At 45.9% G+C, this 11,818-nt stretch overlaps 1 long non-coding RNA gene across 1 annotated transcript; it reads left to right on the top strand.

Annotated features, from left to right (window-relative positions):
• The first annotated feature begins 4,404 nt into the window (after nt 1-4,404).
• LOC115086875 lies at nt 4,405-11,358 on the top strand. Its single transcript, XR_003855357.1, has 3 exons — nt 4,405-7,289; nt 8,829-9,049; nt 10,258-11,358. It is a non-coding gene; the product is annotated as an uncharacterized LOC115086875 (long non-coding RNA).
• Nucleotides 11,359-11,818: the final 460 nt, after the last annotated feature.

Here is an 11,818-nt window from a genome sequence, read left to right as displayed (position 1 = left end):
AGGGGCAAGCCCCTTTGTTGCGCTCCTTCGGCGCGCGACGCAGGCGCGCGGCGCCTGAGAAGGAGTAATTTAAATGTCCCTCTCAGCCTCTGATTGGGCGAGGGCAGCTTCTTTGTTTTTTCAGGTAGGCGGGACTTAGAGCCGCGTTGAAAGGGCGGCACGGCTGGCGGCTGAGCGGCTAGGCAGCGAGATCGGTGGCCGGATTCGCCGGGGGCAAGGGGGAGATGATTGGCCTTACCCCGACGGGTCCGGGCGCCGATAGCGCAGGCCTCCCTCCTTGTAGCAACAGAAGCGGCAGCGGCAGCAGCAGTAGCAGCGATGGAAGCTGAGAATGAGATAGTCGCAGCGCCTGAGAAGCAGTAATTTAAATGTCCCTCTCAGCCTCTGATTGGGCGAGGGCAGCTTCTTTGTTTTTTCAGGTAGGCGGGACTTAGAGCCGCGTTGAAAGGGCGGCACGGCTGGCGGCTGAGCGGCTAGGCAGCGAGATCGGTGGCCGGATTCGCCGGGGGCAAGGGGGAGATGATTGGCCTTACCCCGACGGGTCCGGGCGCCGATAGCGCAGGCCTCCCTCCTTGTAGCAACAGAAGCGGCAGCGGCAGCAGCAGTAGCAGCGATGGAAGCTGAGAATGAGATAGTCGCAGCGCCTGAGAAGCAGTAATTTAAATGTCCCTCTCAGCCTCTGATTGGGCGAGGGCAGCTTCTTTGTTTTTTCAGGTAGGCGGGACTTAGAGCCGCGTTGAAAGGGCGGCACGGCTGGCGGCTGAGCGGCTAGGCAGCGAGATCGGTGGCCGGATTCGCCGGGGGCAAGGGGGAGATGATTGGCCTTACCCCGACGGGTCCGGGCGCCGATAGCGCAGGCCTCCCTCCTTGTAGCAACAGAAGCGGCAGCGGCAGCAGCAGTAGCAGCGATGGAAGCTGAGAATGAGATAGTCGCAGCGCCTGAGAAGCAGTAATTTAAATGTCCCTCTCAGCCTCTGATTGGGCGAGGGCAGCTTCTTTCTTTTTTCAGGTAGGCGGGACTTAGAGCCGCGTTGAAAGGGCGGCACGGCTGGCGGCTGAGCGGCTAGGCAGCGAGATCGGTGGCCGGATTCGCCGGGGGCAAGGGGGAGATGATTGGCCTTATTATTAATATTAATGTTATCATTAATATTAATATTAATGATTGTTTTATGTAACTTTTGTAATATATCCAATTGTTTTTCTGACATAAACAAGTTATTCTTGTTTGTCAATTGAAAATTTATAAATAAAGAATTTAAAAAGGGATCACCTACAACTTGTTTGTTAACCTTTACATGTCTATGTGGACTAACAAGAGAACCAAAATTTTTTGCTCAAATTTAATGTTATCATTTAAAAAACTGGAAAAACATTAAAGAGCATTAATATAACACAGCAGTGCAACTTAAGGAAATTTTTCAAAAATTGTACACATTCTTAAACAATTTAGAGTAGTAAAGAACTTTATTGTCGCATTTGTTGTGCTGGGGGGTTGACCCTTGTCCTGTGGCAGTGGAGACGTGACTCCTGGTAGGGACCAGGAGGCAACTGCCCCCAGGGGGCGGAGCACAAAAGGAGAGAGAGACTAGAAAGAGCTTCACCACTGGAAGCCCAAGGTCCCGCCGGGAGGAGCCCATAGGGACCCGGGCCACTTGGACTCAGGTGGGTCTCGCAGGGTCTCCTGGGAGAATGGAAATCTGGCGTGCCCACAGACAGAAGGGGAGCGTGGTCACGTTCGAGACTGGAGGTCAGATGGAACAAGGAGGACCAGAAGAGTGTAGGTGATGACAAGGCTAGGAACAGAGCCAGAATCTGGAGACGAGGTCATGCAGGCAGATGTCAGAGTCCAGGAGTCAGTCCGAGGAATGGTCAACAAAGCAGAGGTCAGGTACCGGAGGTCAGATGAGGTCACAGGTGAGCTGAGGTCAGAAGGCAGGCAGCAGATAGACGCGTCGAGTAGCAGGCTAGAGGCAGGAGGCAGGCAGCGGACAGACGATCGAGTAGCAGGCTGGAGTCAGGAGGCAGGCAGCAGGCAGGCAGGTCGAGGAACATACCGGGTTCAGAAGGCAAACAGGCAGGTCAAGTAGCAAACCAAGGTCAGTACCAGAGAGACAGTCCAGAGGTACTACCTGGGAAGACGAACAGGAACAAGAGGATGCTGAAACTAGGAAGCAGGAATAGAACTGGAACAGAAGAATCCTGGAACGAGACTTGGAACAAGACGGGAACAAGTACAAGCACAGAGACAACACCACCGTCTCACATTACCTTTGCACCACACGTCCGTAGCCTTGGCGTCGCCCTAGACAATCAATTTAACCTAAAAATGTTCATTAACGCTACCCTAAAAGAATCTTTCTTCAAACTTCATACCCTAAAAAAACTCCAGCCCTTCTACATCTCAACGACTTCCGCACCATTCTCCAAGCCTTCATCCTGTCCAAACTTGATTATTGCAATGCCCTCCTCCTAGGCCTGCCTAAGAATGCTATCCAGCCCCTTCAGATGCTCCAAAATGCGGCTGCCCATATCCTTACTAATGCTCACAGAAATGACCATATCACCCCTGTACTCAAACACTTACACTGGCTGCCAGTCTCAGCCATGATTTGATACAAGTCTCACCATTATCCATAAATGTCTACACACCAATAAGATGCTATTCCTCACTTTGGAACAACATGCCCCCCAATCTTCGCCTAGAACCATGCCATAAGAAATTCAAGCAGAACCTCAAGACATGGCTTTTCAAGCAAGTCTACAATTAATACCCTATTCTTCACCCCCCCCCCCCACCATGCCTCTCACTCCATCCTTCTGCCTTCGCCCCACCCTGCCCCTCCTCCCTACCCTTTAACTTCCTCCTTATCTTTCCCTTACCCATAGCCTCTGCCCCATTTCCCTCCTGCTCTAGCCACCTCCCTCTTCTATTCTACTGCATCCCTAAGCCACGCACCTACATTTGTAAATATTATTCTAGTGCATTGTTTGCCTATGTATATATGTTCTTCAACCATCATATCATCAATTATGCGTTATAGCTCCTATCCTGTTTTTGGATTCCCACTAATATTATTACCCTTTATTAAGTGTTCTATGTAAAGCCTGTTGCTGTATTATTTTCTCTGTAAACCGATAAGATGTTCCCAACGATTGTCGGTATATAAAAAGCTTAAATAAATAAATAGATCCATAAACTGCTATTAATTATTAAGCAATAATAGCTTGAGATGTATTTAATGTTTGGGTACTTGCCAGGTACTTGTGACTTGGATTGGCCACTGTTGGAAACAGGACGCTGGACTTGATGGACCCTTGGTCTGACCCAGCATGGCAATTCTTATGTTCTGATTAGGGATGTGAATCGTTTTTTGATGATTTAAAACAATCGTCAGATATATTTTAAATCGTCAAAAATCGTTAGAGCCGTGATACAATAACAAATAACAATTCCCCTGATTTATCGTCAAAAAACCGTAAATCGGGGAGGGCGGGAAAACTGGCACACCAAAACAACCCTAAAACCCACCCCAACACTTTAAAACAAATTCCCGAACCCCCCCAAAATGTTTTAAATTACCTGGGGTCCAGTGGGGGGGGGGGTCCCGGCGCGATCTCCCGCTCTCTGGCCATGGCTGCGTTGAGAAATGGCACCGGTGGCACTTTGCCTTATCATGTGACAGGGCAAAGGTAGCGCCGGCGCCATTTTGGTTCCTGGCTCCGACGTCATGCGTGCAGGAGATCACTCCCAGACCCCCAGGGACTTTTGGCCAGCTTGGGGGGGCCTCCTGACCCCCCCAAGCTGGCCAAAAGTCCCTGGGGGTCCAGCGGGGGTCCGGGAGCGATCTCCTGCACGCGTGACATCGGGAGTCAGGAACCAAAATGGCGCCGGCGCTACCTTTGCCCTGTCACATGATAAGGCAAAGGGCCACCGGCGCCATTTCTCAACGCAGCCGTGGCCAGAGAGCGGGAGATCGCGGTGGGACCCCCCCCCACTGGACCCCAGGTAATTTAAACATTTTGGGGGGGGTTCGGGAGGGTGGGGGATTTGTTTTAACGTGTCGGGATGGGTTTTAGGGTTGTTTTGGTGTGCCGGTTTTCCCGCCCTCCCCCGATTTACGATTTTTTTACGATTTTAAAAAAAAACGAAACACGACTATCAGATTTCCCTCCCCCCCCCCCCCCCCCAGCCAAAATCTATCGTTAAGACGATCGATCACACGATTCACACCGCTAGTTCTGATAGAGATGGAGGGCCATTAGTAGGAGAATGTAGCTGAGCTAAACATTTTTTTTAAATGGCCTGTACCATAATATACTCACTGTCCAGGTGCATTAGGAAATGTAACATAAGAACATGCCATACTGGGTCAAACCAAAGGTCCATCAAGCCCAACATCCTGTCTCCAACAGTGGCCAACCCAGGCCATAAGAACCTGGCAAGTACCCAAAAACTAAGTCTACGCAGATGTACAAATACTCATCATTTCTTTGCTAAAACATGTTCTTCTTACCAAAAGTTATCAGATTGCATAACTAAATTTTCAGCTATGATGTGTCTGCTATAGCAATTGTTTATAAATAATGTCTTGGAGCATGCTTGGAGCATGTAACATTTGAAAAGTAGTTCATGTTTGTCTGGCTTAAGGATTGTGTGTGTATATGAGAAGATCTGTGACATTTTTATGAGAATACCTACGGTAAGTGATTTAAGAGGAGATCATCTGTCATTCACTGAATACTATCATTTAAGAAGCCCTTTTATATTTTCAGAAGCATGCACATGAGTGGAACTATGAATAAAGAATTCTTGATGAGATACATATGTAATTTCTCTTTTCCTGAAAATTTGTGATTTCTATGTCAAGTAAATATGGAGAATGTTTGTTTTGCAGGTTAGTATCAGTCATTTGTACAAGGAAAACTCAATCGTAGATGTGCAGTGTATGCAGCCATTGCTATAACACTTGTTTTGTGTTATAACTCCTGTTATCTTACTGACTGTAGTTCAAAATCCCTTGAGGTCAGCTTAGAAATTGCTTACCACTACCAGTCCTGTGCCTGGCATGATAGTTATTTAGTGTGAAGAAAATGTTTAAACATCCATGCTTCCACGGGGCAGGAGCACAGTTACTGACATACAATACTGGATATCAGTTTAAAGTAAATAATCTAGTTCCCCAGATGTAAGACTGGAATTCCAAAGCCCTGCGTCATTTAATCACATTAAATAGCATGCAGCTCTGAAGAAAAGCACTTTTAGATAACTAAGGTGGCAGTTAAAACAAGCAAAAGCACTAAGCTTTAGCTCTTGATTTTTATGTCAACGAGAGGTCAGTTCACCCATTTAATAGCCAGAAAGGAAGCTTAGGTGAACAGTTGGTCAGGCAGGTCAGTAAATAAAAATGATTGCTATTCAAAGCAGGAGTAAAGCCCTTGGGAGTCCAAACAGGCATGAATAAGGTGAAAATGTGTGTTTTAAAAAGGTGTTTCAAGCTCGCTTTGCTCTATGGCACACGATACATAAGGACAGTAACTTTCAAAGGGGCGCACATTGACAAGTGTGTGTCAGCACACGCCCAGAGACACAGCAGTTTTATAACATATGCACACATACATGTTCATGTTTTAAAACAGCTTGGGCACGTGTATGTGTGCACCCAGTTTTGCAAGTGGACGTTCACAGCTGCATAGAGTTGCTTATGAGCCGCAGAAGGGGGATTTTATAACAAGCGCGCGTCCACACCATGACAAAATTCACTAGTTGGTTCACCAGTTTGCCCAGTCTAAAGCTTGATAGTCCAAACCCTCCCCCAGTTACCCAAGACCCCTTAAACTATGAGGGATGCCTTTTTATTTTATTTTTTTTTAACTTATACCTCCTCCATATCAGTGAGTCACTTAAAAAACCCATCACCTACTGGAAGGACTGCCTACAACCAATCAAACACCTACTTTCCAGCCTCAACTTGGTTCTGAATGCCAACAAAATGGAGATGCCACTTATTTCCCACGACTCTCGGATCAACCCAGCAATCCCTGCGCTATCCTCCACCTCAAACATGGATTTCGCCCCAGACGTTAGAAATCTAGGAACTTGGCTGGACAACCAACTAAACTTAAAAAAATTTATAAACACCACCACTAAGGACTGCTTTTATAAATTATAAGTCCTTAAAAAGCTAAAACCTCTCCTTCACTTCAACAACTTTCGCCTAGTTCTACAATCCATCATCTTAACAAAACTCGACTACTGCAACTCCATCCTACTCGGACTCCCCACCAATAGTATCAAACCCCTACAGATGGTTCATAACGCCGCGGCCAGAATCCTCACAAATACCAATAAAAGAGAACATATCACCCCCACTCTCCGCAATCTACACTGGCTACCCATCAAACACAGGATCCTTTTCAAAACTCTCACCATCATCCATAAAGCGATACACAACATCACGCCCATCACGTTAAGGACACAACTCCGACGGCATACATCTTCTAGACCCATCAGAAGCACTTATAAAGGCACACTGTATGCCCCTCCAGCAAAGTCATTACTAAGGAAGAGAGCACTATTAACTGCAGGACCTCACCAATGGAATGCACTCCCCCCAGACCTACGCCTTGAACCTAGCCTACTGGAGTTTTAAAAAAAAACTAAAAACTTGGCTCTTCAGCCAAGCTTTCCCAGACACTTAATGTAACCAGGTTGTCTTAATTTGATACATTAACTTTAAGCCCTCTAATGCTAACTCTCTCTTCTTCCTCCCCCCCCCCCCCCCAAGCTAGCAGGCTTCCCATTCCCACTTTCATCCATTACCCTCCTTTTGCTCCCCCCCACCTCCTTGTTCAATTGTCTACAAGTTAAACCTTTGGCGAGCTACTGTTCAATTTCAAGAAAAATGGTCTTTAGCATGCACCTACAGCCCCAGGCAATTTTCGGTTCAATTATTAATTGTTATCAACGGTAATCATTACTAATTGTTTCATTTTTGAGACCCTCTGTTTAATCGTTATGTGTATAGTTTTGGAGACTCATGGTTTACTGTTTTATGCTAATAGCCTTGTTTACTGTTTTATGTAAAAAGCCCTGGTCAGGTATGTAAGCCCCGGGCGATCTGCCGTTCTTTGTAAACCGGATTGATTTGTATCTCATACAGGAATTTCGGTATATTAAAAATAAATAAGTAAACTTAGGAAGCTCTTAAGGACTCACTTGTTCTCCCTCGCCTTTCAGACATAGGACTTCTAAGCGTCATGCAGTATTGCAATAAGTTTGGCTGGTATTGGTAAGCAATTTTATTATCATTTTGATGTTTTGATTTTATTTCTTCCTGCTGTTTTGTGTGATTGTTATGGGTGTCATGATGAAAATCCCTTACGATTTGTGGATTAGTGGAAAAGAAATTCAGTAAATAAATAAGCACACGACACTGGACCTGGGCATGTGCCCAGATGCACAAGTACTTGTACGCACATCTCTTGCCCACACCCTGCTCCTTTTTTCTCTGATGCCAGATGTGCATGCATCCCCCCACTTTATAAAATCGGGTGGACATACACATGTGCTAGATGTGTGCCCATCTCCCGATTTTTGGTGCTCGCATCTCTTTTTTTTAAAATTCAACCCTGTCTCATTTTCCTATGCGTGAACCTTATTATTTCTTTCAAACATGTAAATCCTCTCAGGTGACTGCCCCCTATAGAAAAGGTACCTGTAGTGAGTATACTTGGGCCATGTGTTCAGCATAATTTAAGGACAAGAATGCAAAGACACCTTTCCACGCTTTAGTCTTCACACTGTGTCATTTAAAATACTCTAAAATGCTTATTCAACACAGCACTATAGGAGTCAATGGGAAAACCCCAGCATTCACATACTCAGAAAACAAATGCTTACTACAGTCCGAGAACAAATTGTCAATGCCTTAGCAAGCTGCAGCGCATGAGGATCTGTTGGCATGCAAAGCCAGCAAAGGGTAAAAATTGTTCTCACCTATAGTTTCTATTCTGTATCTTTCCCTCATAGCTCTTCTCTCCATGAAGAGACAGATTTCACAGGACATTAGCCTCAACTGTTCCCATATATATGCCATGCACATGCAATGCCCTGCTTTTGCATTGCTGTCATGACTTCATAATATTGCAGCCCCCTTCTACATAAGCCAGCAAGACTAAGGTCACCGGCAACCCACAGTGCCTCATCTGCCACACACAAGAGGGGTCAGCTTTAATACATAGTATGGCCATCCAGCTCCATGTCCTGCTGACATGCAGAGATACATGTCAGTCCTCATGACCCTACTCTTGCTAAGTATAAACAAATGGATGCATCTGAAGAACAAAAAGAGACTGCTACAATTCATACTGCTTGTCCCTTCTCTAAAGTTGGCTAGTTAAGAGTACAGGATGCCTCTCAGCTGTGCCTAGGCAGTACAAACTGAGATGGGCCCTTGAAATACTGGTAATGAATTGGACAGCAGTGGGACTGGGCATAGTATAGAAATGCAGTATCATATGTTCGTGCTCACTGCCTGGCTGAGAATGGGGGATCAAAACAAAAAGAAATACTGATCTTGCTCAATTGTATCTTAATACGAAAATCAAGAAACTAATAGTAAGAAAACATAGTCTTTCTATTTCACTGTAAGCTAATGTTGAAAAATAATGCAATTAAATCTCAATAAAGGGGTTTCAGCAAGTCGGAAATACATCTAGCTTACTGTTGCAGCTGAGGCCTATCCTCTCTATCATTAACCCCAGAGTTTGTTGTTAATTTTTGTTAATATTTCTCAATGCTTATTGTGTAATCACATAAATCTCCGCAGTAAATAAAGTGTTACAACACAGTGCCCCAATACCAAAGGATCCAGTCCATCAAGAATTCATGTATGGAGTTCCATTCACAAGTCTCGACATCAGACTGGTGTTTCGTACCATGACTGCATCAGGGGAAAACATATACAGCACTTATCTGAGTGAAGAGGTCAAAACCTCCCAGCTTGAGAATGGGAGATGATGGCCAGCAACATCGCTGCAATCCCCAGCGGTAATTATCAGATGAATTTATAGCACAGGTATCACAGTCCCCAGCACCACTGTGACTCCTTGATTACAGTCCTTCACCTCTGTCTCTGTATGGGTCTCAGTTATCAGAGTGAGGGAAGCACTCACCCTCCAGGGCTTGGCTAAGTGAAGTCCCTAAGTGGGAAGGGTATCCTTGGTTGGGCAGGAAAACTCCTTCCAAATTGGCAAAAAAAAAAAAAGAAGGCAAACCATCTAATACACAGTCCAAAATTCTCTCTCTTTACCCAGGGGCTGAAAATTCAGCATGGGTGTCCTCAAAGGTCTCAACGGGTTCTTACAGTTACTTGATGTTTTCATTACTCTTTCTTTCTCTCTCTCTCTCTCTTTCTCTCTCTGTGATCCCTGATGGGAGGGATCCTCTCAGGAGCAATACAGCTCTCTCAATGTTCCCTTGTAGGCCAGGAAAATGGGCAGCAAAATCTTCCTCCCTGCACTTCTTTTAACCAAAATCCTTGTCCCAAAGGGAAGGTAACACCAGAGTGTCCTTGCATCAGGTCACCAGGGTACAGAGGGGCAAGTCTTCCTTACTTTGGGTACCCCACGAACAGGGTTCCCCGTGACCTGAACCCACACAGAACCCAAGGATTTGGCAAGCTCTCCTACAGAGACAAATACTAATCCTGAAAACAACCCAGAGGTGCCCCTCCAGCCAATTGGTGGATTGGAAGTGCAGCCTCCTGGACCTTCCCAGGAAGGGTTTTGCCTTGGTCCTCCACGTAGGCCTGAAAAGCCCACACAGGATTAACCCTCCTACACGGCCACCTGTACTGAAACCCAAAAGCACTGCCTGCAGCCTCTCCGAGGAGAAGCTGCTTTTATTGCCTCGCACAGGGGGATGGGCATCCCAGCTCTCTCAAAGGCAGGGCCTGTACCAAATAGTGCCTCCCCCAAAAATACCTCTCTGTTCCCAGCTTAAAGGAGTTAAGTAAGGGAACTACTAGTAATGTACCCCGGTGGCTCATTACACTTGATAAAGAGGAACTGCCCTTTCTGGGTCCTTCTCCCAACTCCAGTGGTCCGACATATCGTGACTCCTCTTTCTATATGAGAGGGGTGCAATTTTCACACATTGTACTGCTAGAGTGTAAGTTACTCTTCTCTAGATGAAAACTTTTCACTTGTTGGACTCAGTCCTCTAATGAGCGTCTTCATTTTTTGAATGTTTTTCAGATTTATCTGGATCCTGTGAGCCACTTGCGCCTGGTTTAGAGATCAGAGAGTGCACCCTACCTTCTGGATACCACTGAAAGAGTTCCTGCAGCAGTAATGTTCCTTCTTTCCTTGAGAGTGTATTGAATCACATCCTCCCAAAACTTATGCCTTACTTTAGACCAACAGACATGTAAATGTACTGTTGGAGTTGCCTTTGCTCTGCTGCTCTGTCAATATTGAATGCTTGGTGCGTTAACAATATCTTAAACTTCCAGCCTTTTGCTGTTTTACTAAGACAATTTATTTCTTGAGTCTGATAGATATAAATGCTCCAGGAAAATAAGACTTGACTATTCCTTTAAGAAGGGCCATGCAAGTTGGGCTACCACTGATTGCCAGACCAGAGAGGCCCCAGCACACCAAGCTTCTGTGCTTTTGCTTTTCTGCACAACCATATCATTGGAGAGGAGCTTTTCCCCTCTGTTCCTGGCCAGTTGCTTGTCATTGGAGATTCCATCATCGGAGGAGGCCCTTTCAAAGCAGCTGTGGCTTGAGAGAGGGGTTCTGTCTCCCCCCACAACTGACTAGAGCGCTGTTTAGCCTGATGAAGGCCCTGGCTTTAAGAAAACTCCTGAAAAACTACGTCTGTGTAGTCTCCATTCCTCTCTCCTTTAAGAAGAGGGGATGATGTGTATGTGTGTGCGGGGGTGGGGTGTCGGGTGGTTCTTTCCCATCGGGCCTTATTAGTTTTAGTATTTATCAGTGAAATCAGCGTAGCATCTAATCGCCACATTCCACACAAGGTGTGCCAAAGGAAACTCTTTACTCGAGATAAACTTCTTTAATAGAAATACTTTCACAAGTATTATGTTTAGCCTGGGTTAACACTTTCATACCCTATTTACCAAAATCGGTGCAATTGTATCTTGACCAGCTTTACACCATCCAAAGGAGACTCCTGGTAACTTTTCAGTGATAAATATACTACTGTGCGCTGGAGAAACATTATTAGGGATCTTTGCGCCCCCCTGCAGTGTTTCATCTGCTTTTTCCCACAATGACAGTTCCCTAGCGCAGTGGTCCCCAACCCTGTCCTGGGGGCCCACCAGTCAGTCGGGTTTTCAGGATATCCACAATGAATATGCATGAGTGAAAATTTGCATGTTGTGGAGGCAGTGCATGCAAAATTTCTCTCATGCATATTCATTGTGGATATCCTGAAAACCCGACTGGCTGGTGGGCCCCCAGGACAGGGTTGGGGACCACTGCCCTAGTGGATTTCCTGTGCCATGCCCTTTCAAAAGACCACAATGCCTGGAGATTCTTGCTCAGAATTAATCTCACATGGGTGGCTACAGGTAACTTCTTTTCTTCTCTTGTTGTACTGGCTGGGTAGCCAGTGAACTAAAGTGGATTAATTCATTCTCTCCTCCAACACCTTAATATACAACAAGTTGCTGTTTTAGTCTTCCCGAGCCCCTCTGGAGACACACAGGGAATGCTTCTCTCCAGAGAGGGTTTTTCCTCCTCTTAATCTTCTCTAGAACAAGGTACTATCTCCTCCCAGATGGAGGAGGTC

This window comes from Rhinatrema bivittatum, chromosome 3 (assembly GCF_901001135.1).
Source record: "Rhinatrema bivittatum chromosome 3, aRhiBiv1.1, whole genome shotgun sequence".
Lineage (NCBI taxonomy): Eukaryota > Metazoa > Chordata > Amphibia > Gymnophiona > Rhinatrematidae > Rhinatrema > Rhinatrema bivittatum.
This window is presented reverse-complemented; position numbering and strand designations above follow the sequence as displayed.